Source organism: Hordeum vulgare, chromosome 6H (genome assembly GCF_904849725.1).
Source record: "Hordeum vulgare subsp. vulgare chromosome 6H, MorexV3_pseudomolecules_assembly, whole genome shotgun sequence".
In the NCBI taxonomy this organism is placed as follows: Eukaryota; Viridiplantae; Streptophyta; class Magnoliopsida; order Poales; family Poaceae; genus Hordeum; species Hordeum vulgare.
In genome coordinates this window covers 435,057,419-435,081,426 of record NC_058523.1, presented here as the reverse complement: position 1 = coordinate 435,081,426, position 24,008 = coordinate 435,057,419, and positions in this window count along the sequence as shown.

Here is a 24,008-nt window from a genome sequence, read left to right as displayed (position 1 = left end):
ACATAGCTCGGACTGGGTATCCGGTAGGGACCGCGTAGGCAGCTTCCGAATAATGGACCTCACAGTGGTTCTACATTGAAGACGTGCCTTTATTTGACCCCATCCGAAGGTGTCTGCCCAAATTCTCAAGTGCGCCTCTTAAGAAGCGGTTCAACTGGCATCCAAGAAGCCCTTATAAAGAAGATGGCTCGTAGGTGAAATAGTTGGTTGCCAAGGTAAAATTGTTGACACATTTCTGGGTTACTATGATTGATGTAATGGCTGAGGCCATCAAGCAGTATGTTCAACCTCTCCAACAAAGGTCCCATCTGGTATGGCAATTCAATGGCTTGAGTGATGCCAATCTTTACAAACGGGAGGGTTTGACGAGTCCAGCGGCGTTGGCTGCCATATTGGCCAACCTCTATAAAGGAGAAAAGGATGACTTTGTAAGTCAGAACACCAAGGAGGGCTACTATAATCATAACCCCATCGAATGGGTTAGTATAGCTTATCTTCCCTAATTTGTATTTTTATAGCGTCCCTTGTGTGACTAAATCCCTGAAATTTTGTTCAAACAGGAATGGAGGCACGTGGTAGAGAAAATCAGCTGCCCTCCTCCTCGATCAAACAACTATGCCAAGGACGACAACCCGGGATACCATGATGATCCAGATACATTGATTAACTTTAAAAATGGGTTCTTTTTTCAAATGGGCGTGAATGAAACTGACGTCACCCTCATAGATGATTATCCTAAGATACCTCCTTCGTCAACCAACGGGAAGAAGAAAGCTCCTTCCCGAAAAGGTCGCCCGTCTTCCACAATGGCCCCTCCTGTAATGCGTTGGACACCTATTAATGTAGAGTATGTCGAGCCCATGCCGAACAATGGCCGGTCCTCTAAACATGGAGCATCTACAGGGACTACTCAAACTGCTCCCTGTGCCAAGAGGTAAGACTTTTAATATAAGCGCTGCTTTTCCAATCAACGATAAGTATTCACATTTGTCGCCATTTTTTATAGAAAATGAATGAGACACTCCTATCAACGGCAATGGACAACGGGAGGTCCCTCTTGCAGGTCAGTCCACCAAGGACCACGACAAGATTTCAGTTACCAACTCCTAAGTGGAGAGCGTAATGAACCATCACCAGCGGAAAGAATCCTTGTCCCATCTCGAATTTTCCGAACATCCGTTTAACTCCTTGAATTTAGTAGATGCACACCTCAGAGCTACCCGAGCAAGACTTGAAGAAGTAGTGAGTCGTATGTCAACAAGCCTTAAGGTATACATTTAAAATTTTGCCATTGTGTATAAATCCCAAGCCACTAGACCCCAATCATCGATTGGGAAGAATGACTGATCTGAGGGTCTAACCACAACTTTCAACATGCTCTTTAGGCTGCAAGGGACAAGAATAAGGAGTTATCCCAAGAGATTGAGACGTACCGAAGACAACTCGAGGTTGCTAAACCCGAACTAGAACAAGTGAAGAGTTTCACGAGACAAGCACGTGGTAAGAATTTACTTTTTTTGAATTAATATGCATGGTTGTCCTATTGTCCTTCTTAAATGGAAGTATATTTTGTAGCAGCCGGATTTATAGGTCAATTGCAAACAGATCTGGAAATGGTGAGAGAATCACAAAGATATGTCGAATCTCAAAATGAGGCCAACTGCAACTCATTATTTTGAAGTGTACATGAAAATAAAAAGTTTAAGGCGGAAAAACAAGAACATATAAGCCAAATTGAGAGTTTAAAGACTCAGCTGGCACAAGTCATCAAAGAAAACAGGAGATTGAAGGGTGGAATGTTCGGTAAGTAATATGCCGAATTTGTTAAATATACAAATATAAGTTCTCATATTAACATAGATTCCATTTCTTAAATATCCGGAGATACGTAACTCCGATCGGGATGAAATTTTGTGGGGATTTTTATCATGAAAATATATTTCTTGTGGTGGAAGAAGACCCCCAACCGACTTAAGGGCTGGACACAAGCAATCAAGCCCCCCCTAGGTCATGCCCTATTGGCTTGTGGGGTCCTCGAGCATCGTCTTGTGTTGATTCTTCTTCCCAAAATTCACATATATTCCAAAAAAACTCCATAAAGTTTTATCATGTTTGGGCTTCGTTTGATATGGAATTTGTGTGAAACAAAAAACACAGAAAAACAGGAACTCACACTAGGCACTAGATGAGTAATTTAGTCCCAAAAAATAGTATAAAATGTTGCCAAAAGTATATGAAAGTTGTAGAATATTGGCATCAAGCAATCAAAAATTATAGATATGATGGAGACGTATCTACATCCCCAAGCTTAATTCCCGCTCGTCCTCTAGTAGGTAAATGACCAAAATATAATTTTTTATGTGGAATGCTACCTAACATAATCTTGAACAAATGTCTAATCATGGCATGAATATTAAGATATAAGTGATTCAAGGCAATAATCTATCATTTGACAAAAAGACATCCATACTCAGGTTTACTAGCAAACAATCGTGTCCTTTCAAAATAACAATGCTAAAGAACGTTATCCCTACAAAATCATATATCATGTAATGCTTGGTCTTCCTAACATAAAGTATAAATCATGATCAACCCGGTGTCAAACCAAGTAATTCGATCATACTTCCCAACGCGCTTCAACTTTTTATTACTCACCCAATACATGAACGTGAACCATGGATATAGCATAAAGATGGAATAGAATATGGTGGTAGGATTCAAAGGGGTAAAAGTGGAGAAGAAAGTCTCGCATCAACTCGGTGTATGAATGGGTTGTGGAGATGCCCGACAATAGATATCAATGTGACGAGTAGGGATTCCCATGCAACGGATGCACTGGAGCTATAAGTTTATGAAAGCTCGACTCAAGTTAAGTGGGTGTGCATCCAATTTGCTTGCTCATGAAGACTTCATGCATTTGAGGAAGCCCATCATTGGAATATACAAGCCAAGTTCTATAATGAAAAATTCCACTAGCATATGGAAGTAACAAAACAAGAGACTCTCTATATGAAGATCATGGTGACACTTTGAGGCACAAGTGTGGTAAAGGATGGTAGCAAAGTCCCTTCTCTCTTTTTCTCTCATTTATTTGCTTATATTTTTTCATGGTGGGCCGTTTTCCTCTTTTTTTACCTCCCCCATTTTTTTATGGTGCGTTCATTTGGCCTCCGCCGTTTTTAGTTTTTTGTCTGGAGTCTCATCCCGACTTGTGGGGGAATCATAGTCTCCCTCATCCTTTCCTCACTCGGGCAATGCTCTAATAATGATGATCATCACACTTTTATTTACTTACAACTCAATATGAAAAACTAATAGGATGATATGACTCTATATGAATGCCTCTAGCAGTGTACCAGGATGTGCAATTATCTAGCGTAGCAAAATATATCAAAAACGAAGAAGCCATGTAAATATCATGCTAGCTATCTTATGATCGTGCAAAGGAATTTGACAATTGAAGTACAAGTCATATGAAGTGACGTTGAAAGTTGCATGGCAATATATCTCGAAATGATTATGGAAATGCCATGATAGGTAGGTATGATGCCTGTTTTAAGGAAGATATAATTAGGCTTATGTGGAACAGAGCGTATCATGTCACGGGGTTAGTATGCACTGACACAAGTTGCACCGATCCTCGAGGTGAGAATGTGCAATGCACGGTACCGAAGGGGCTAGAAAATATGTGGAGGTGAGAGTGCGTATATCCATGCATTCACATTAGTCATAAAGAACTCACATACTTATTGCAAGGTTTTATTAGTTGTCTCAAAGCAAAGTACTACTGCATGCTCCTAGGGAGGGGGTTGGTAGGAATTAACCATTGCGTGGCCCCGATTATAACAACACACAGGATTTCAATCAAGGATAAATTATGCTCCAATCTTCATCGCATAACTAGAGACTATACGTGCATGATTAGGGAATCACAAACCTTATCATAAATATTCTTAGTAATCCACAATCATCAACTAGTGCACCCACATATTACTATCTTAATGTCACAAAACTATTGTAGGGAATCAAACATATCATATTCAGTGATCAACAATTTGTATGTAGGATTTTATGACTAACCATGTGAATGACCAATTCTCGTTGACTCTCTAAATAGGTATAAGTGAAGCACGAGAGTTTAATTCTTTCGACAAAAGGCCATGCTCTAACAAATATAAGTGAAGCAAGAGAGCATTCTACAAATAACGGTTTTCTACATGTAGAGAAACACGCATCCCACTTCAAATGGTATAAGTGAAGCACATGAAGCATTCTATAAAGCCATAATCAAAAGATATAAGTGAAGTGCAAAGAGAATTCTATTAATAAACCATAGACTTTCCCAAACCAGCATGGTTATGAGATAACCAAGGTTCTTATGCCATTTTTGACCTAACTAAGCAAATTATGTCATAAATGAACTACATAAGCTAGTTGTGTCATTTTGGAGGATAATTAGCTAAGAAGAACAAGAATAAGAAGACTACAAGAAGGAGAATAAAGAGGAAAAGAAGAAGGAGGAGGAGGAGAAGAAGAAGAAGGAGAATAAGGAGAAGAAGAAGAAGGAGAATAAGAAGAAGGAGAAGAAGAAGAAGGAGAAGAAGAAGAAGGAGAAGAAGGAGAATAAGAAGAAGAAGGAGAAGAATAACAAGAAGAAGAAGAAGAAGAAGAAGAAGAAGGAGGAGGAGGAGGAGGAGGAGGAGGACGACGACGACGACGACGACGAGGACGACGAGGACGAGGAGGAGGATAAGAAGAAGAAGAAGAAGAAGAAGAAGAAGAAGAAGAAGAAGAAGAAGAAGAAGAAGAAGAAGAAGAAGAAGAAGAAGAAGAAGAAGAAGAAGAAGAAGAAGAAGAAGAAGAAGAAGAAGAAGAAGAAGAAGAAGAAGAAGAAGAAGAAGAAGAGGAGGAGGAGGAGGAGGAGGAGGAGGAGGAGGAGGAGGAGGAGGAGGAGGAGGAGGAGGAGGAGGAGAAGCAGGAGGAGGAGGAGAAGAAGAAGGAGGAGGAGAAGGAGAAGAAGAAGGAGGAGGAGGAGGAGGAGGAGAAGAAGAAGAAGAAGAAGAAGAAGGATAGGAAGAGTAAGAGGATGATTACAATACTTTTTCTTATTTTGAGCTTATAATGTCATTTAGGAGGAAGATACGCTAATTTATGAGCTAACCAAGGTTCTTGTGATGTTTTTAACTAACTAATATAATTATGTCATAAATGAACTAAATTATCTAATTATACCATTTTGGAGGATAATTAGCTAAGTATGTCTTTCTTGGGGAAAATAAGCTAAGGATAAGAAGAAAGAGGAGAAGAAGAAGGAGAAGAAGAAGGGGGGAGGAGGAGGAGGAGAAGAAGAAGAAGGAGGAGAATAAGGAGGAGGAGAAGAAGGAGGAGGAGAAGAAGGAGAAGAAGAAGAAGAAGAAGAAGAGGAAGAGGATGGTTACAATACTTTTCTTATTTTTAGCTTATTATGTTATTTAGGAGGAAGATATGCTAAGTTATGAGCTAACCAAGGTTCTTGTGATGCTTTTACCTAACTAAGCTAATTATGTCATAAATGAACTAAATTAGCTAATTATGTCATTTTGGAGGATAATTAGCTAAGTATGTCTTTCTTGGGGAAATAAGCTAAGGAGAAGAAGAAAGAGGAGAAGAAAGAGGAGAAGAAGGAGAAGAAGAAGAAGAAGAAGAAGAAGGAGGAGGAGGAGGGGGAGGAGGAGGAGGAGAATAAGGAGAAGGAGGAGGAGAATAAGAAGAAGACGAAGAAGAAGGAGCAGAAGAGAAGAGGACGATTACAATACTTTTCTTATTTTGAGCTTATTATGTCATTTAGGAGGAAGATACGCTAAGTTATGAGCTAACCAAGGTTCTTGTGAAGTTTTTTACCTAACTAAGATAATTATGTAATAAATGAACTAAATTAGCTAATTATGTCATAAATGAACTAAATAAGCTAATTATGTCATAAAGAAACTAGAGAAAACTTACCGTCATGATCATCAAGGAGGAGAAGCGCCACGGTTGCTCGGGGCGGGTGCGTTTGGAGACGGTTGCCTTGGAGAAGGGTCGTACGATGCCGCTTGGGAGTTATTCTGCAGAAAAGATATTTTGCAATGTCTCGTTAGCATGATGACACTCAAATGTTAATACTAGTTTATAACGACCATTGAAATGAAACTCACCGTACCAATCGCAGAAAAGACCGGCATCGGCGGAGGGGGCTGACCGGTCTTCTCGCACATAAACTGCACATTTGGTTTTGAAGAGTCGGTCGTATTAGTTAGTAATGAAATAGACATTACACACATGATTTGGCTAATGTGAAAAATAAACTTACCACAAAAAGCTCGTACTTGGCCAGGTGACCGCCTCATTCGGGCCCTCTCCTCCTCCAACAACCAAGTTATGGTCCACTCCCTCTCCTCCAGAATCACTTGAAGAGCAGCATGGTTGTCACTCTCTCTTTCTGAAGAGCAGCCTGCAACACCACTCCTTGTTGCCACTGTAATGATTGATGGCCACACACACAATTAAATGGATGAAGTTTTTTTGATTCCATACAACTAACCTCGATGGCGAGATCGACTGGCCATGGACGAGGCGTTATCTCAGCACACGAGCTCGAGTGGCGCGCCTTGATATCCGGGAGAGTGAGTGGACAACGTATTATCCCATATCCAATGGCTATCGAGCCATGGGGCCTCCCGCCACTAGATATCATCACCATCTCTAGATCCAAGGATTCCTCGCTCGGGTTAAAGTCCTCCCCTTTCCTAGCCTTCCCCACATCCCTGTATTTCATGAGCTTGTGGTGGGAGGGGATGTTGGTGAACTTCTCTGGATGATCCAGGTCAGACCCAGATAATACCTTGGCCTTTTTGTAGGAAGCAGCATGGGCCATGCCACAAAGGTCGTACAACTTTGTCACCTCCGTCTTATTGTGATGCGCCTAAAAGAGAGGGACAAAGTATTAGTAAAGGGATCAAGCTAGCATGAAGAATGAATTGAATGAATCATGAAGCAAACCACATACCTAGTTCCATCTAAACTGAATTAAGTTGGCGTTGCCTTGATGGTGTGTCACACCAACCATTTGGGCATGTCGATCCTTCGCATTGTCGTGGACGGCTCGCCGGTTACCTGTGCACCACTCATCCACCAACGCCTCCCAACAATCCATCTTATCCGCACACCATCTCAGGGGCACCTATAAGTTAGTAAAAAGAATTTTGAGGGCTACGCCTACGAATCAAATCAAGAAAACTACGTACAAGGCCTTAAGAATAGGTGATTACCTTCATGTACTGCTCCTTCACATACTTTCCGCGGCACTCCTTCTTCTGCTTCTTAACACCAGCATTGCGTAGTAGTCTCGAATAGCCTGCGGTCGAGCCTCGTGGCATAAGTTCTGTAATAGCCGCGTGCACTCGGCCTCGAGAACCTTGGCCGCCGCCTCCTCATACGTCCCAAATGTATATATATAATTTCTTCTTGTTCCATGATCTTTTGGGTGACATTGTTATATGTTTTGCTACACTTTTATATCATTTTACACATATTTGGACTAACCTGCTAACTCAGTGCACCCAGTGCCAGTTTCTGTGTTCTGATGTCTATTTTGCACGGGCTTTTACCCAATTTTCTGAAGCCCGAAAAATTCCATGAAAAATATATAGAGTACACTCACGTTACCATGAGTCGAGGATGCGCAAGGATAACCAAACCCCCAAACACTCCTCCTCGGGGTACTTGTCTCTTTGTGAATTTCCTAACTAGATAGAGAGTTACCGATAATAAGTGTATGAGTTCTTCGGACTAATGTGAGTATTCGATTGTTGGAACTTCCACCATCCATATTTTGCTAGCCTATTCGGTACCGTGCATTGCCCTTTCTCACATTGAGAGTTGGTGCAAACTCCGCCGGTGCATCCAAACCCATGACATGATACGCTCTGTCATACATAAGCCTCATTATATCTTTCCTCAAAACAGCCACAGTGCCTACCTATTAAGGCATTTCCATAGCCTTTCTGAGATACATTGCCATGCAACATCCACCATCTCATGACTTGATCTTCATGTCATACATGCTTTTCCTTGATCGTAGAGCCGCATAATAGTTGGGCCTTGCCTTTATTACTGCTACATGACGCGCTAGTATCATTGCCTATCCTGCTACAGTCGTAGAGGCATACATTTGCATACATCATGATAGTTTTCACTTGTCTTTATGTTGAGTACTTCTTATAAAGTGTGATGATCTTCTTTTTATTCATGTAAAACATAGAGTGTTTCCCTAAGTGGGCAAAAGATCCCAAAGAGGACAAACAAAAGATCCCAAAGAGGACAAACGAGAGATAAAAAAGAAAGAGCCAAAGAGGCCACAAAAAATAAGAAATAAAAAGAGAGAAGGGGGCAACACTATTATTCCTTTTGAAAGGTCCACACTCGTGCTCCATTGCTATATTTGTACTACATAGAGATTATCATTCATGCATAACTATGTGGGGACCCTTACACTATTGAACTTGGTTTGCATATTCCAATTATGGGCCTCCTCAAATGAGCTCTAGGTATTCATGAGCAAACAAGTTGGATGCACCCCCACTAGTTCCATTGGAGAGCTTACCCTAGCTCATATGTGCATCCGTTACATGGAAATCCCTACTCCTCACATCATATCTATCATTTGGCTTTCTCTCGCCTATGGTTGTCCTCATTGATGTGAGCCTTTCACACCTTTTTGTCTTCCTTCCCTATCATTATTCTATTTTCTATCCTAAGTGCCAACATATCTTGCTTACGATCATCCATTGCATGAGTGCTCAAAGTCAAAAGGGAGAAGATCATTTTGACTTGTGCCTGACTAGTGGTCTGGGGATGAGTCAAAATAAGATTCCGAAGGAGACCAAGTGTGAAATTTTAGTAGACTGAGTTCTCAATTAAAAAAATATGTTATGATCTCAACCCATCTCCCACTTCTTGCACGCAAACACCATTTGGAGACATTCGAGTCACGGACAGCGAGAGCTCTTGCACCTTTATGTTCTTACTTTGCTAAACTCAATACTAGATATAAACTCTTGTTGTCTTGACTTGAATTGCATATCTTACTTGCTTTACTTTGAAGTTCTTATATGTGTGTTAGCATGTCACCATAGAAATTATTGTCTTATCATTTATCTACTCGAGGACGAGCAGAAATTAAGCTTGGGGGTGTTGATACGTCTCAAACGTATCTATAGTTTCTGCTTGATCCATGATCTTTTGGGTGACATTGTTATATATTTTGCAACACTTTTATATAATTTTACACATATTTGGACTAATCTACTAACTCAGTGCACCCAGTGCCAGTTTCTGTGTGCTGATGTCTATTTTGCAGGGGCTTTTACCCAATTTTCTAAAGCGCGAAAAATTCCAGGAAAAATATATAAAAAATCAGCGTAATGGAAGCTTCGAGATCACCGAAGATGGGCCGGAGGGGGCCAGGGGCTGTCCAAGCGACCTCCTGGTGCGGCCTACCCCCTGGTCACGCCAAGATGCCGCCTGGGTGGGTCCCACCTCCTGCGGTGCCCTCCTTTGGCCTGTATTTACTCCTCCGCGAGGAAACCCTTACACAACTTCCAGAATCATGCATTTCTCCATCGTTCCGCCGGCGCAGCGCTTCCGAGATCGGGAGCGTCAGGAGACCCCTTCCCGGCACCCTGACAAAGGGAGGATTGACCTCCAGGAGCTTCTCCGCCGCCATGGACACTTCCCACACCTACCGTGAGTAGTCCTCCTTGGACCATGGGTCCATGACCAGTAGCTATGTGATGTCTTGTCTCCAATCTTGTGCTTCAATGTTTAGTCCTTGTGAGTTTCCCTACATGATCAAGGCATCTATGTAATTCTCTTGCTATTGCTATGCTCGGTTTGTTGGGATCCGATGGATTATGAGATTATGTTCAGATTATTATGAGTTATATATTTGGTTATCCTTTTATATTATGTTCCTTAGTGATTCATGCATGTTCTCCGTTGCTATTTATTGCTTTGGCCGAGTACTAGATTGTAACTCCAAGAGGGAGCGTTATGCATGATTGTGGGTTCATGCCCCTCGATGTCTAGCTTGAGTGACAGAAACATGAGACTAGGGGATGTGTTGTTGCCACCAGGGAGAAAACAACGGTGCTTGTGACCACGGTTGCAAGGATTGTTTACCTTATACATAGTTCGTTAATACAGTTGTTCGTTGCTTTGAGTTTACACTTTGTGTGGGGCTCGCAACTTAATACCGGAGAGATGTTCTGGATAGATATCTCAAGGTGGATGATTAGTAAGTAGATGTTGATGAATAAACGGTCTACTTGTCTTGGCGTACTTCCCATTATTATTGAACCTCTAACTATCAAGTAGCATAATTAGCATTGCGAGCGTTCATAATTCTGTCAATTGCCCAACTGTGATTTGTTTACCCAAGCATAGTTGTTTATCGTCTTTTGGGAGAGAGACATCACTAGTGAACATCATGTGACTCCGGTCCTATCACCATCATTCTTTACACCTCCACTATTTACCGTTTTCATTTACTTTCCCGTTGCAATCACTATTACTATTCCTGCTTGTGTTTTGATCCTTTGCAAACTACAAGGACAGAGAGATTGACAACCTCTCTGTACTGGTTGGGAGCAAAGTTATTTGTTGTGTGTGTAGGTCCACGTCTTCTTCTAGCGCCAGGGTGGAAGACACCTACTTGTTGATCCTAGGAATCCTCCTGGTTCGATAAACGTCATAGTTCCCGTGTCAGGGAAAACTTGTTGATGACTACATCTCAACCTTCTACTTGGGGTACAAGGTGCGAGAAGTATATACATCATCTCGTCATCACCTCCTCATATACCTCCTCGCACCTATAGAAGGCGTGCAATCAAACGAGACAACACCGATTAGTACAATAATTAGCTATATTGTTAGTTTTAAATTGTGTAAAATGATAATTTACCCAAAAGGTGTTGATCACCATCTAGGCCCTCGTGTGGCACAAGACACCATTTATAATCTCCTTTGGTGGGGCCTGCATAGCCTTGTAGTGCTCCCAGGTAAACCCTAGTGTAGGAACCTCACCCTCATCGGGCAACGTGACAAACCCCGGGAAATTTGTCCAGCAAAGCACATCAAGGACGGTGTTCGGCTTGCAGACTCCAACGGGGTGTTTCCAACCCCTGCAGTATGACAAGGTCAACGCATTAGATATTTGAAGAAACTTGAAGACAAAAGGTAAAAAAAGAGTAAATGCACTTACCTTTCCCCTTGAGGCCTAATAACCGGCCTCTACTCGCGGGTCGCCGGTACTACCGAGAGACGTGTACTACCACGCTTGTACATGGTGACCCCGTCCACCATGTCGCCTTACTATCCGTAGACTAATCCCCACCACCAACAGAATGGCCACCCGACCCCTCGGTCCGATCCGGCCAGGCACCCCATCCGGACGTCTCCATGTTGGCCGAAGCCTGTGTGGAGGGAGTCTCCTAGGACGTAGCCTCAGGAACCGTAGTCTCATGGGCTGAATGCCCATCGACCCGAGGCTCCTGGACCGGAGTCTCATGGGACGAATGACCGTCGACCCGAGTCTCCTGGACCGGAGTCCCTATATCCTCCACCGCAAACGGGTCCACCATAGTAGTCCTGTGCTCGGGTGAATGATCTGGTGGTGGTCGCGAGGATGGCGTAGCAGTCTTCCTACCTCTCCCTCGGCCATGTCCTGTACCATTCCCCTTCTTCCTTGCCCGACCTCCTCTCCCAGTGGGCAATGCCGCCGATGAAGAAGCACTCGCGGGTGGTGTCTTCAGACTTTCCGCCAAGGCTCTACACAGAGATAGGGGTGGAATGGAAGTACCACCCCTCACGCGGGTCGCCGACAAAGAAGAACCCGTCGAGCGAGCTGGACCCGCGCCCACCATCTTTCAACACCTGCCATGATACAGAGTAAAAGAAGTTAATACAACATAAAAAAATTGAATACCTGATATGAATAATAATATGTACATATATAATTTAAGATGGGATGCATACACTCTGAACTAGCCTACAAGTTTAATACGAAACGATTGTTGCATTAGCCGCAAGTTACCAAGAAATGAAATGGTCCATTATTGATAATTACCGTTTGTTTGAACCAAGAGATGAAACCGGGATAGCCGCCTCCATGCTTTCCCAGAAGCTCATACTCTTCGACGGAATCATATTGGATTACCACTCCATCCGAGAATTTGGCGACCTATCGAGTGTATCAAATATCCGGGAATAAGAGCAGTTCAAAGGAATTAGAAGTTGCGGAAAAATGTACCGAGAACTTACTCGATGTACGTCCTCACTTCTGTTAGGTTGTTGAAGATATACAACAAAATGTTCCGCCATTATTCGACATCCAACGTTATTGGTTTCGAAGCACCGGCTAGTGCAAGCTTACCTTTGAATAGGCTGAGGTTGGATCCACCTTTTTAGGTTCGGCATCATTGTACTGAGGCTTCGGATTATGCAAATGTCAATTTTTGGATTCGTAGTGTGTTGTCATAAAGTTAGCTACCTCCTCGGTAAAGAATGACTCGGCCATCGATGCCTCAATTTTATGTTTATTTTTACATTTAGCTTGAAGCGTCTTCTCCATCCTCTCAGTTGCAAAGCACCAACGATTTGCATGAGCCCACCCAATCTTGCCTTGGTCGGTGGATGTAAAATCAAATGCTGCATTGGATTAAAGAAGCCCAGTGAAAAGATCTTATCTAACTTGCAGAGCAACTCCGGCGCCAACTCCTCCATGTCATCTACCACGCCAGGCGACATTTCTTTCGCACAAAGAACACGGAATAAATAGCTCAGCTCCGCCAGTACTAGCCATTCATCCTCAGGAATAAAGCCACGTAACATCATCGACATTACCCGCTCAAGCCATATGTGCCAATCATGACTATTAAGACAAATGGTTTTTATTTTTTCAAGACTCACTCCCCTCTTTAGGTTCGCTGCATACCCATCGGGTAACATCAAGTGCATTTTGACCCACAAGATGATTTCCCTCATAGCTGGCCTTCCAAGATTGAACCAGGCCTTTAGCTTCGACCAGTTCTATTTTCCTTTCGATTCTCGCATGTTTTGTAATGGTCTATGACATAGTGTCTCTTGATTGACTCTAGCCTTAGTATTATCCTTTGACTTCCCATCTATGCCGAACAATGTACCAAAAATGGCCTCTCCGACATTATTTTCAGTGTGCATCATGTCGATGTTGTGTGGAAGAAGGAGGTCTTTGAAGTAAGGAAAATCCCACAAGCATGGCTCGTCAGTCCAGGCGTGTTCTGAATTATACCCCTTGAAATACCATGGATGCTCTGGGTCAGGCTCGAGGGTGTTTAACTGATCCAGGATCTGTTGGCGTGTCAACACAGGTGGTGCCAAGGTTTTGACAACTTTACCTTTGGCAAAGTTCTTCTTGTCTTTTCTGAACTGATGGTGAGGATCCAAGAACTGTCTATGCAAGTCTGAAACTGAAGAGTTTCCTTGCACGTGGGGCACGGGAACCTTCCATACACACACCATCCAGAGAATAGCGCATACGCCGGCAAGTCATGCATCGAGTACATGAACCACACATGCATTTTGAAGTTTTCTTTTCTAGCGGCATCATATGTCTTGACCCCATTATCCCAAGATTCTTGCAATTCATCCTTAAGAGGTTGCATGTACACATTCATATTTTTCCCTGGATAGTTGGGCCCTGGAATTATGAACGTCGGGAATGTGTTCTTTCTTTGCATAATCTGCTCGGGGGGAGATTGAGTGGAATGAGAAATACAGGCCAACAACTGTATTGGATTTCCGTCATACCGAAGGGATTGAACCCATCTGTGGCGACGCAGACTCGAGGATGCCTTGGATCTGTTGCTTTATCCTGATGTAATCCATCGAAAAATTTCCACGCTTCCCCATCCGATGTGTGTACCGCCATCTTATTCCCATCCGCATCTAGTTTGGTTCCCAATTTGTGCCATGTCATCTGCCTGGCTGTCTCTTCGACCATGAATAAACGTTGAAGCCTTGGTATGATTCTGATAACCCACAAGTATAGGGGATCGCAACAGTTTTCGAGGGTAGAGTATTCAACCCAAATTTATTGATTCGACACAAGGGGAGCCAAAGAATACTCTCGAGTATTAGCAGTTGAGTTGTCAATTCAACCACACCTGAAAGACTAAGTATCTGCAGAAAAGTTTTAGTAGCAAAATAGTATGACAGTAACGGTAGCGGCGGTAATAGTAGTAGTAGTAATTTGTATAGCAAGTGTGACAGCGGTAGCGGTAAAGTAACTTAGCAAGGACCAGTATAGGAAAAGCTCGTAGGCATTGGATCGGTGATGGATAATTATGTCGTATGGCATTCATCATGTAACAGTTATAACATAGGGTGATATGCAACTAGCTCCAGTTCGTCGATGTAATGTAGGCTTGTATTCCGTATTTAGTCATACGTGCTTATGGACAAGAACTTGCATGACATATTTTGTCCATCCCTCCTATGGCAGCGGGGTCCTAATGGAAACTAAGGGATATTAAGGTATCCTTTTAATAGAGAACTGGAACAAAGCATTAGCACATAGTGAATACATGAACTCCTCATACTATGGTCATCTCCGGGAGTGGTTCCGGCTATTGTCACTCCGGGGTTGCCGGGTCATAACACATAGTAGGTGACTACAACTTGCAAGATAGGATCAAGAAAACACATATATTGATGAAAACATAATAGGTTCAGATCTGAAATCATGGCACTCGGGCCCTAGTGACAAGTATTAAGCATAACAAAGTAGTAGCAACATCAATCTTAGAACATAGTGGATACTAGGGATCAAACCCCATCAAAACTAACTCGATTACATGATAGATCTCATCCAACCCATCACCGTCCAGCAAGCCTACGATGAGATTACTCACAAACGATGGAGAGCATCCTGGAATTGGCGATGGAGGATGGTTGATGATGACGACGGCATCGATTTTCCCTCTCCGGAGCCCAGAACGGACTCCAGATCTGCCCTCCCGAGGAAGAACAGGAGGTGGCGGCGGCTCCGTATCATGAAACGCGATGAACTCTTCTCCCTTGATTTTTTCTGGGCGAGAGAGACTATATAGAGTTGGAGTTGGAGGTTGCGGAGCCACGTGGGCCCACGAGCCTGTCAGGCGCGCCCTGGGGCGCCTCCTGGGCTCATGGGCCCCTCGCTCCGTGTCTTCGGGTAATTCTTGTGCCAGTATTTTTTATATATTCCACAAAAAATCCTCGTAAGTTTCCAGGTCATTCCAAGAACTTTTATTTCTGCACAAAAACAACACCATGGCAATTCTGCTGAAAACAGCGTCAGTCCGGGTAAGTTCCATTCAAATCATGCAAATTAGAGTCCAAAACAAGGGCAAAAGAGTTTGGAAAAGTAGATACGATGGAGATGTATCAACTCCCCCAAGCTTAAAGCCTTGCTTGTCCTCAAGCAATTCAGTTGACAAACTGAAAGAGACAAAAGAAAAACTTTTACGAACTCTGTTTGATCTTGTTGTTGTAATTATGTCTAACTCATATTCGGATTTTCAGCAAGATCATAAGCTAACCACATAAGCAATAACATTTAGGTCTCATGGTGTAATCATATCAATGGCATAATCAATTAGCGAGCAATAATGATAAGTTTCAAACGTCAACACTTCAATCAAAACAATCATGATACAATATGAAGAGATGGTATCTCACTAGCCCTTTCTGAGACCGCAAAACTTAAATGCAGAGCACCTTCAGAGACCAAGGGCTGACTGAACATTGTAATTCATGGCAAAGAAGATCCAGTCACTGTCATACTCAATATCAATTAATAGCAAAGCATAAAAATGACGGAGGTGCTCTCTAATTGGTGCCTTTTATAATAAGAGGATGACTTAACAGTAATGTAAATAGATAGGCCCTTCACAGAGGGAAGCATTGATTTGTAGAGGTGCCAGAGCTCAAGCTTTTAAAACAAAGATAAATAATTTTGGGTGGCATGCTTTCATTGTCAACGCGGTGACCAAGAGTTTTCACCATCTTCCATGCTACACATATTATAGGCGGTTCCCAAACAGAACAGTAAAGTTTTGACTCCCCCACCACCGATTAATCACACTCCACGACTAGTCGAATCCTCGGGTGCCGTCCATACCAACAACAATCCAGGGGGAGTTTTGTTTGCAATTATATTTTTGATTTGATTTGAGCATGTAACTCGGCATTGATGTCCCACAAGCGTATGGGATCGCAATAGTTTTCGAGGGTACAGTATTCAACCCAAATTTGTTGATTCGCCAAGACGGGAAGCGAAAGAATATTCTCAAGTATTAGCAGCTGAATGTGTCAGATTCAACCACACCTGAAAGATTAGTGTCTGCAAGTAAAGTATCAGTAGCAAGGTAGTATGATAGCAACGGTGCCAGGAAAAGCCTTGCTGACGGGATGTAAGTGTCGCTTACCTAGCACGGCAACGGCGCCAACAAAGTCTTGCAACAAGTAATGGCGGAGTAGTAAGGAACAGTAGTAGCAGCAGCAGCAAAGTAACAAGTAATAGCAGTAGTGACAGCAGCAGCAAAGTGGCCCAATCCCTTTGGTAGCAAGGGACAAGCCTAGGCAAAGTAACGTAGCGAGAACCAGTAGTAAAAGACTCGTAGGCAGTGGATCGGTGATGGATGTGATTCATCATATAACAACTATAACACGGAGAGATATGTAACTAGCTCCCGTTCATTAATCTAATGTAGGCATGTATTCCGTATGTAGTCATACGTGCTTAGGGAAAAGAACTTGCATGACATCTATTGTCCATCCCTCCCGTGGCAGCGGGGTCCTAATGGAAACTACGGGATATTAAGGTTCTCCTTTTAATAAAGAACCGGACCAACGCATTAACACGCGATGAATACATGAACTCCTTATACTATGGTCATCTCCGGGAGTGGTTCCGGTTATTGTCACTCCGGGGTTGCCGGGTCATAACACATAGTAGGTGACTACAACTTGCAAGATAGGATCTAAAACACATATATATTTGCGACAACATAATAGGTTCAGATCTGAAATCATGGCACTCGGGCCCTAGTGACAAGCATTAAGCATAGCCAAGTAGTAGCAACATCAATCTAGAACATAGTCTAGAACATAGTGGATACTAGGGATCAATCCCCGTCAAAAACTAACTCGATTACATGATAGATCTCATCCAACTCATCACCGTCCAGCAAGCCTACAATGAGATTACTCATGAACGATGATGAGCATCATGGAATTGTCGATGGAGAAAGGTTGATGATGACGATGGCGACGATTTCCCCTCTCCGGAGCCCGAAACGGACTCCAGATCTGCCCTCCAGATGAAGAACAGGATGTGGCGGCGCCTCCGTATCGCAAAACTTGATGAAACCTTCTCTCTGATTTTTTTTCCAAGCGAAACAGAAGATATAGAGCTGAGATTGGGGGCGGTGGTGCCACGTGGGCCCCACAGGTCTGCACAGTGCGACCATAGGGGGTGGCCGCGGCATGTGGGCTTGTGGCCCACTGGCACGCCCCCTCACGTGGATCTTTGCGCAGGTATTTTTCTTTTATTCCAGAAAAAATCTCCATAAATTTTCAGGACGTTCCGAGAACTTTTTTTTCTGTACAAAAACAACATCATGGCAATTCTGCTGAAAACAACGTCAGTCTGGGTTAGTTCCATTCAAATCATGCAAATTAGAGTCCAAAACAAGGGCAAAAGAGTTCGGAAAAGTAGATACGACGGAGAAGTATGAACTCCCCCAGGCTTAAAGCCTTGCTTGTCCTCAAGCAATTCAGTTGACAAACTGAGAGAGACAAAAGAAAAACTTTGACGAACTCTGTTTGATCTTGTTGTTGCAACCATGTCTAACTCATAACCAGAATTTCAGCAACATCACAAGCAAACCACAAAAGCAAATGACATCTAGGTCTCACGATAAACTCATATCAATGGCATAATCAACTAGCGAGAAAATAATAATAAGCCTCAAATGTCAACACTTCAATCAAAACAACATGAAGCAGTACGAATAGATGGTATCTCGCTAGCTCTTTCTGAGACCGCAAAACATAAATGCAGAGCACCTTCAAAGACCAAGGGCTGACTAAACATTGTAATTCATGGCAATGAAGATCCAGTCATAGTCATACTCAACACAGTTAAAAGCAAAGCATAAAAATGACAGAGGTGTTCTCTAATTGGTGCTTTTGTAAGAGGAGGATGACTCAACAGGAACATAAATAGACGGGCCCTTCACAGAGGGAAGCATTGATTTGCAGAGGTGTCAGAGCTCAAGCTTTTGAAAACAGAGATAATAATTTTGGGTGGCATGCTTTCATTGTCAACGCAATGACTAAGAGTTCTCAACATCTTCCACGCTACACATGCTATAGGCGGTTCCCAAACAGAAAAGTAAAGTTTTGACTTTCCCACCACCAATCAATCACACTCCACGGCTAGCCGAATCCTCAGGTACCGTCCATACCAACAACAATCCTGGGGGAGTTTTGTTTGTAATTATCTTTTCGATTTGCGCATGGAACTGGTAATTCCAATTACCGGCCCCTTTCTCGTGCATGATAGTGAATAAACACATATCGAGGATAACACGCCTAGCATGGAAGATACCAATAGCCCCCTATCACCACATGAGCGGTTCGGGCATGCAAAACAGATTATTTCTTGAAGATTTAGAGAGTGGCACATGCAAATTTACTTGGAACGGCAGGTAGATACCGCACATAGGTAGGTATGGAGGTGGATGCACAAGCAGTATTCCCGCTTAGTACAAGTGAAGGCTAGCAAAAGACTGGGAAGCGACCAACTAGAGAGCGACAACGGTCATCAAAATGCATTGAGATTAACTAACATTGAGTGCAAGCATGAGTAGGACATAAATCACCATGAATATGAACATCATAGAGGCTATGTTGATTTTGTTTCAACTACATGCGTGAACATGCGCCAAGTCAAGCCACTTGAAACAGTCAAAGGAGGATACCATCCTATCATACTACATCATAGTCATCTCAACATTCATGTTGGCAACCAAGACAAACCATTATAAGCTCCTAGCTAAGTAAGCATGGCATAAGCAACTATGATCTCTAAGTTGTCATTGCAAACATGTTTCTCTCACAACAAAGCTGAATCAGGAATGATGAGCTAGTCATATTTACAAAAACAAAATAGATCGAGTTCATACCAGCTTTTCCAGGCTCAGTCACTTCATCACATATCGTCATTATTGCCTTTCACTTTCACGACCGAATGATGTGAACAATAATAAGAGTGCTCGTGCATTGGACTAAAGCTGGAATCTGCAGGCAAACACAAAGGAGAAGACAAAGTAATATGGCTCTTTGAAAGCTAAACATGTATGCATGCAAGAGCCACTAAACATTGTAACCAATATCTTCTACCTTGACCCAAAGAAAAAGAAAACTATCTACGCGGGGAAGCTCCCAACAAGCAAAAGAAGAAAAGGAAATCTTTTTGGGTTTTTCTCAAACTAGACAGACGCACGAAAAGAAAACGAGAAAAAGAAAATAAACTAGCATGGATGATACAGTGGCAAAGTGTGAACACAGGGTAACAAAGTGAAAGCATAAGCAAGAATGTAAAGTCGGTGAGAACACGTACTCCCCCAAGCTTAGGCTTTTGGCCTAACTTGGTCTACTCCCAAGGAGGGAAATAACCAGCTCCGGGGTACTCCAGAGTGGACTGAGGATGCCACTGCTGTGTGAGCTCTTCTGGCTCCCACTGATAAACTGGGGTCTGGTACTCGACTGGCGGCTCGGGCACGGGCACCTGTGGTTGGGCTAGGCCCCAATATGCGTAGATGCCCGAGGGCATAATAGTGTACCTGCCTGCATGAAGATTGAACAAAGAACGAGGAGGCAAAGTAATAGTCTCATGAGTACCCTGACTAAATACCAGGTTATAAATCATCCTTCTATTTATATCTCTATCAAGAAAGTCATGGCAAACCATGCTATCGTAATCTAGGTATCTCTCGGGAAGAAGAATATCTTCTTCCTCCTCCAGTCTAATAGGTATCTCAAAGTGTCTAGCAAGACGAGTAGCGTAGATACCTCCGTAGACAACACCTTTAGAACGGTTCAGGTTCAACCGTTGAGCTACTATAGCGCCCAAGCTATAAGTTCTATCGTTATAAAGGGCTTCGCGCAAGACCGCAAGGTATGGGGAACTAAGTGACCCAGCTTTCCCACGGCCAATCAAACATTTTCCCACAAATAGTGAGAAGTATCGAAGCACGGGAAAATGTATGCTAGCAGCTCTAGCACAAGACACTCCTCTCTCCTCTCCTACAACAATTGTACCAATGAAAGCTTCCAGGTCCAGTGGACGAGGTTCATGAATATCCCCAACATAAGGCAATTTGCAAACATTGCAAAAATCCTAGAGTGACATGCGATGGGGGACATCATAAAGTTTAAACTCAACCATAGGAGGATTCTTCCTCGGATAGAAGTTAAAGCTTTGTACGAAGATATTAGTGAGGAGGAGGTATTGCGGACACTTATCTTCAATGAAGGCGGTAAGGCCTGCGTTCTCCACCAAGTGATAAAAGTCCTCATAAATTCTAGCGGCGCGTAAGAACACGTCGCTTGGCCACTCGCACGCTCGAACTTCTGCGACTCGAGGGACCAAATACTTGGGCTTCTTCTCACTCCCATCATCCTTGGGGTCACGGCTTGACGAGCCTCTTAAGAACCTCCTCATCTTTTCCCTTTTCTATCTCTGAAAATTTCTGAAATTTTTAGTGATTCTAAGGAAAAGTGAATAAGGCTCAACGAAACTTGTAGCAACTACTCCAACAAGTGCCTAGAGACCATATTACGTATCAAAACTACTTGGGACCAGCTAGAATCAGCATGCAAAGCTCAAGAACATGGTCACCAAGGCAGCAAAAATACGCGGAGTATAAGGCACTAGAGCAAAAACTAATTGGACCAATGGAGGAGTCACTTACCAAGGAGTAATTTCCCCAAAATAGTTCGGAGAATGGTGATTTGAGCAAAGAGATCGAAAATCCCAGCAAGAGGAGCAACAACACGGGTTTGAGCTGCGAAACGGTTTTTTATGGAGGTAGGAGAACTGGATGGGAGCAAGAATGAGTGAAGGGGTGCATGTGGGCCCCACAAGCCTGGGTGGCACGGCCAGGGGGGTGCCCGCGCCCCTAGGGCTTGTGGCCCACTGGTGTGGCCCCCAGACAGACTCTTTGTCCCAGTATTTTTCAAAAATCCAGAAAAAATCATACTTGATTTTCATAGCGTTCGGAGAACTTTGATTTTCGGGGTACTTTTCTACCGGACGCTAAAACAGAAAACAGGGAAAACTAAACTAAACCTATCATTTTTGTTCTAAGCAACGGAAGGTGAAAGCTTGGAACAGAGATTTGTGACTCCTCGATTCATCCATCTCATGGTCATCGAAAGAAATCCGTCAATGGGGTTGATCAAATCCCCTTGACAAAACTTTCTCAAATCGCAAAAGAAGACGGAGAATTTTCGAATAGTCACTAGGTCACCTCAATGGGGATGTGTATCTCCCCAACCATCAAATCATACTTCATCTTGACACGAGGAATAGGGCATTCAAAGCTCCCAATAAGAATAGATGAAGTCTTTTCGATAGCATTGATGCAATGTACTCGATATTGTTTCTTCGGAAAGTGCACCGTATGCTCATTACCGTTGACATGGAAAGTGACATTGCCTTTGTTGCAATCTATAACATCCCCTGCAGTGTTCAAAAAGGGTTTTACGAGGATGACAGCCATGGCATCGTCCTCAGGAATATCCAAGATAACAAAGTCTGTTAAGACAGTGGTGTTAGCAACCATGACAGGAACATCCTCGCAAATTCGATAGGGAAAGCAGTTGATTTGTCGGCCATTTGCAGAGAGATTTCAGTGGGTGTAAACTTATCCAGTTCAAGTCTACAATAAAGAGAGAGAGGCATAACACTAACACCGGCTCCAAAATCGCATAATGCAGTTCTAACATAGTTGCCTTTAATGGATCAAGGTATAGTGGGCACACCAGGATCACCTAGGATGACTAGGTGCATCAGTGCTAACTCCTTGAGAATCTTGTTCAATTCTCTTCGGATGACCCTCAGGATATAGAGGTTCCTTGGTCATTCTACCGCCTCTAGTGACGACTCTAATGGAATTGTCATTCAACTCATTGAGCAAGTCATTCTGAGCTTTAAGTACTTGTTCTACCTGAGTAGTAACCATAGAAGCATGTTTACTCAGAAGTTTAAGATCATTGACATTTCTGTCCACACAAGCACTTAAATGACTAAGCATACGAGCATTCTTTTCCAATTGTCTGCTAACATAGTCATTAAAACTCTGTTGTTTGGCAACGAAGTTATCAAATTCATCCATGCATAAGCTACAAGGTTTATCAAAAGGAATATCACTCTCATCAAACCTACGCAGAGAATTTACTTCTACTACTTGTATCGGGTTATTGAGACCATGGATCTCTTCGATAGGTGGTAGATTTTTGACATCTTCAGATTTAATGCCTTTCTCTTGCATAGATTTCTTGGCTTCTTGCATATCTTCGGGACTGAGGAATATAATACCTCTTTTCTTCGGAGTTGGCTTAGGAGGTGGTTCAGGAATAGTCCAAGCATTCTCATTGCACAAGATGTTGTTCAACAGAATCTCAGCTTCTTCTACGGTCCGTTCCCTAAAAACACTACCGGCACAACTATCTAGGTGGTCTTTGGAAGCATCAGTAAGTCCATTATAGAAGATATCAAGTATTTTGTTTTTCTCAAAAGGTTGATCAGGCAAAGCATTCAGTAGCTGGATGAGCCTCCCCCAAGCTTGTGGGAGACTCTCTTCTTCAGCTTGAGCAAAGTTGTATATTTCCTGCAAGGCAGCTTGCTTCTTATGGGCAGGGAAATATTTTTCAGAGAAGTAGTAGACCATATCCTGGGGGCTACGCACACAACCAGGAGCAAGAGAAGTGAACCAGGTCTTAGCATCATCCTTTAGCGAGAAAGGAAATAGCTTGAGCATATAGTAGTGGCGGATCTTTTCCTCACTAGTGAATAGGGTGGCTATATCGTGTAGTTTGGTAAGATGGGCTACAACCGTTTCAGACTCATAACCGTGAAAGGGATCAGATTCGACCAGAGTGATTAACTCAGGGTCGACAGAGAATTCATAATCCTTATCGGTCACAAAGATAGGTGAAGTGGCAAACTTCGGGTCGTATTTCATCCTAACTCAGGGTCGACAGAGAATTCATACTCCTTATCGGTCACAAAGATAGGTGAAGTGGCAAACTTCGGGTCGTATTTCATCCTAGCGTTCAGAGATTTTTCTTTCCACTTGCCCAGAAGTTTCTCGACATCATAGCTATCCTTACATGCAAGAAAATCCTCAGCTATCTCTCCCTCCATAACATAGCGCGTATCAGGCATAACATGCATAGTAGCAGGTTCTACTTCAATAGTATCAGCAGTTTTAGAAGTATCATCACGTCTAGCAGCAACTCTAGCAATTTGTGCATAAAGGGCACCAAGTGGCAAAGCAGTATCAGGCATAGCATCATGGACAGCAGAAGTAGCATCATCAAGCACATGCGACATATCAAGATTTCTAGCAGGAGGTGATGTCGCAAACTTACTCAAAACTGAAGGTGAATCAAGTGCAGAGCTAGATGGCAGTTCCTTACCTCTCCTCATCGTGGAAGGCAGGATTTTAGTTCTTGGATCTTTTGGATTCCTCATAGTGACCAGCATACAAAAATCCCAAGTGACTCAGAGAATATAATTGTGCTTCCCCGACAACGGCGCCAGAAAAAGCCTTGATGTCCCACAAGCGTATGGGATCCCAGCAGTTTCCGAGGGTAGAGTATTCAACCGAAATTTGTTG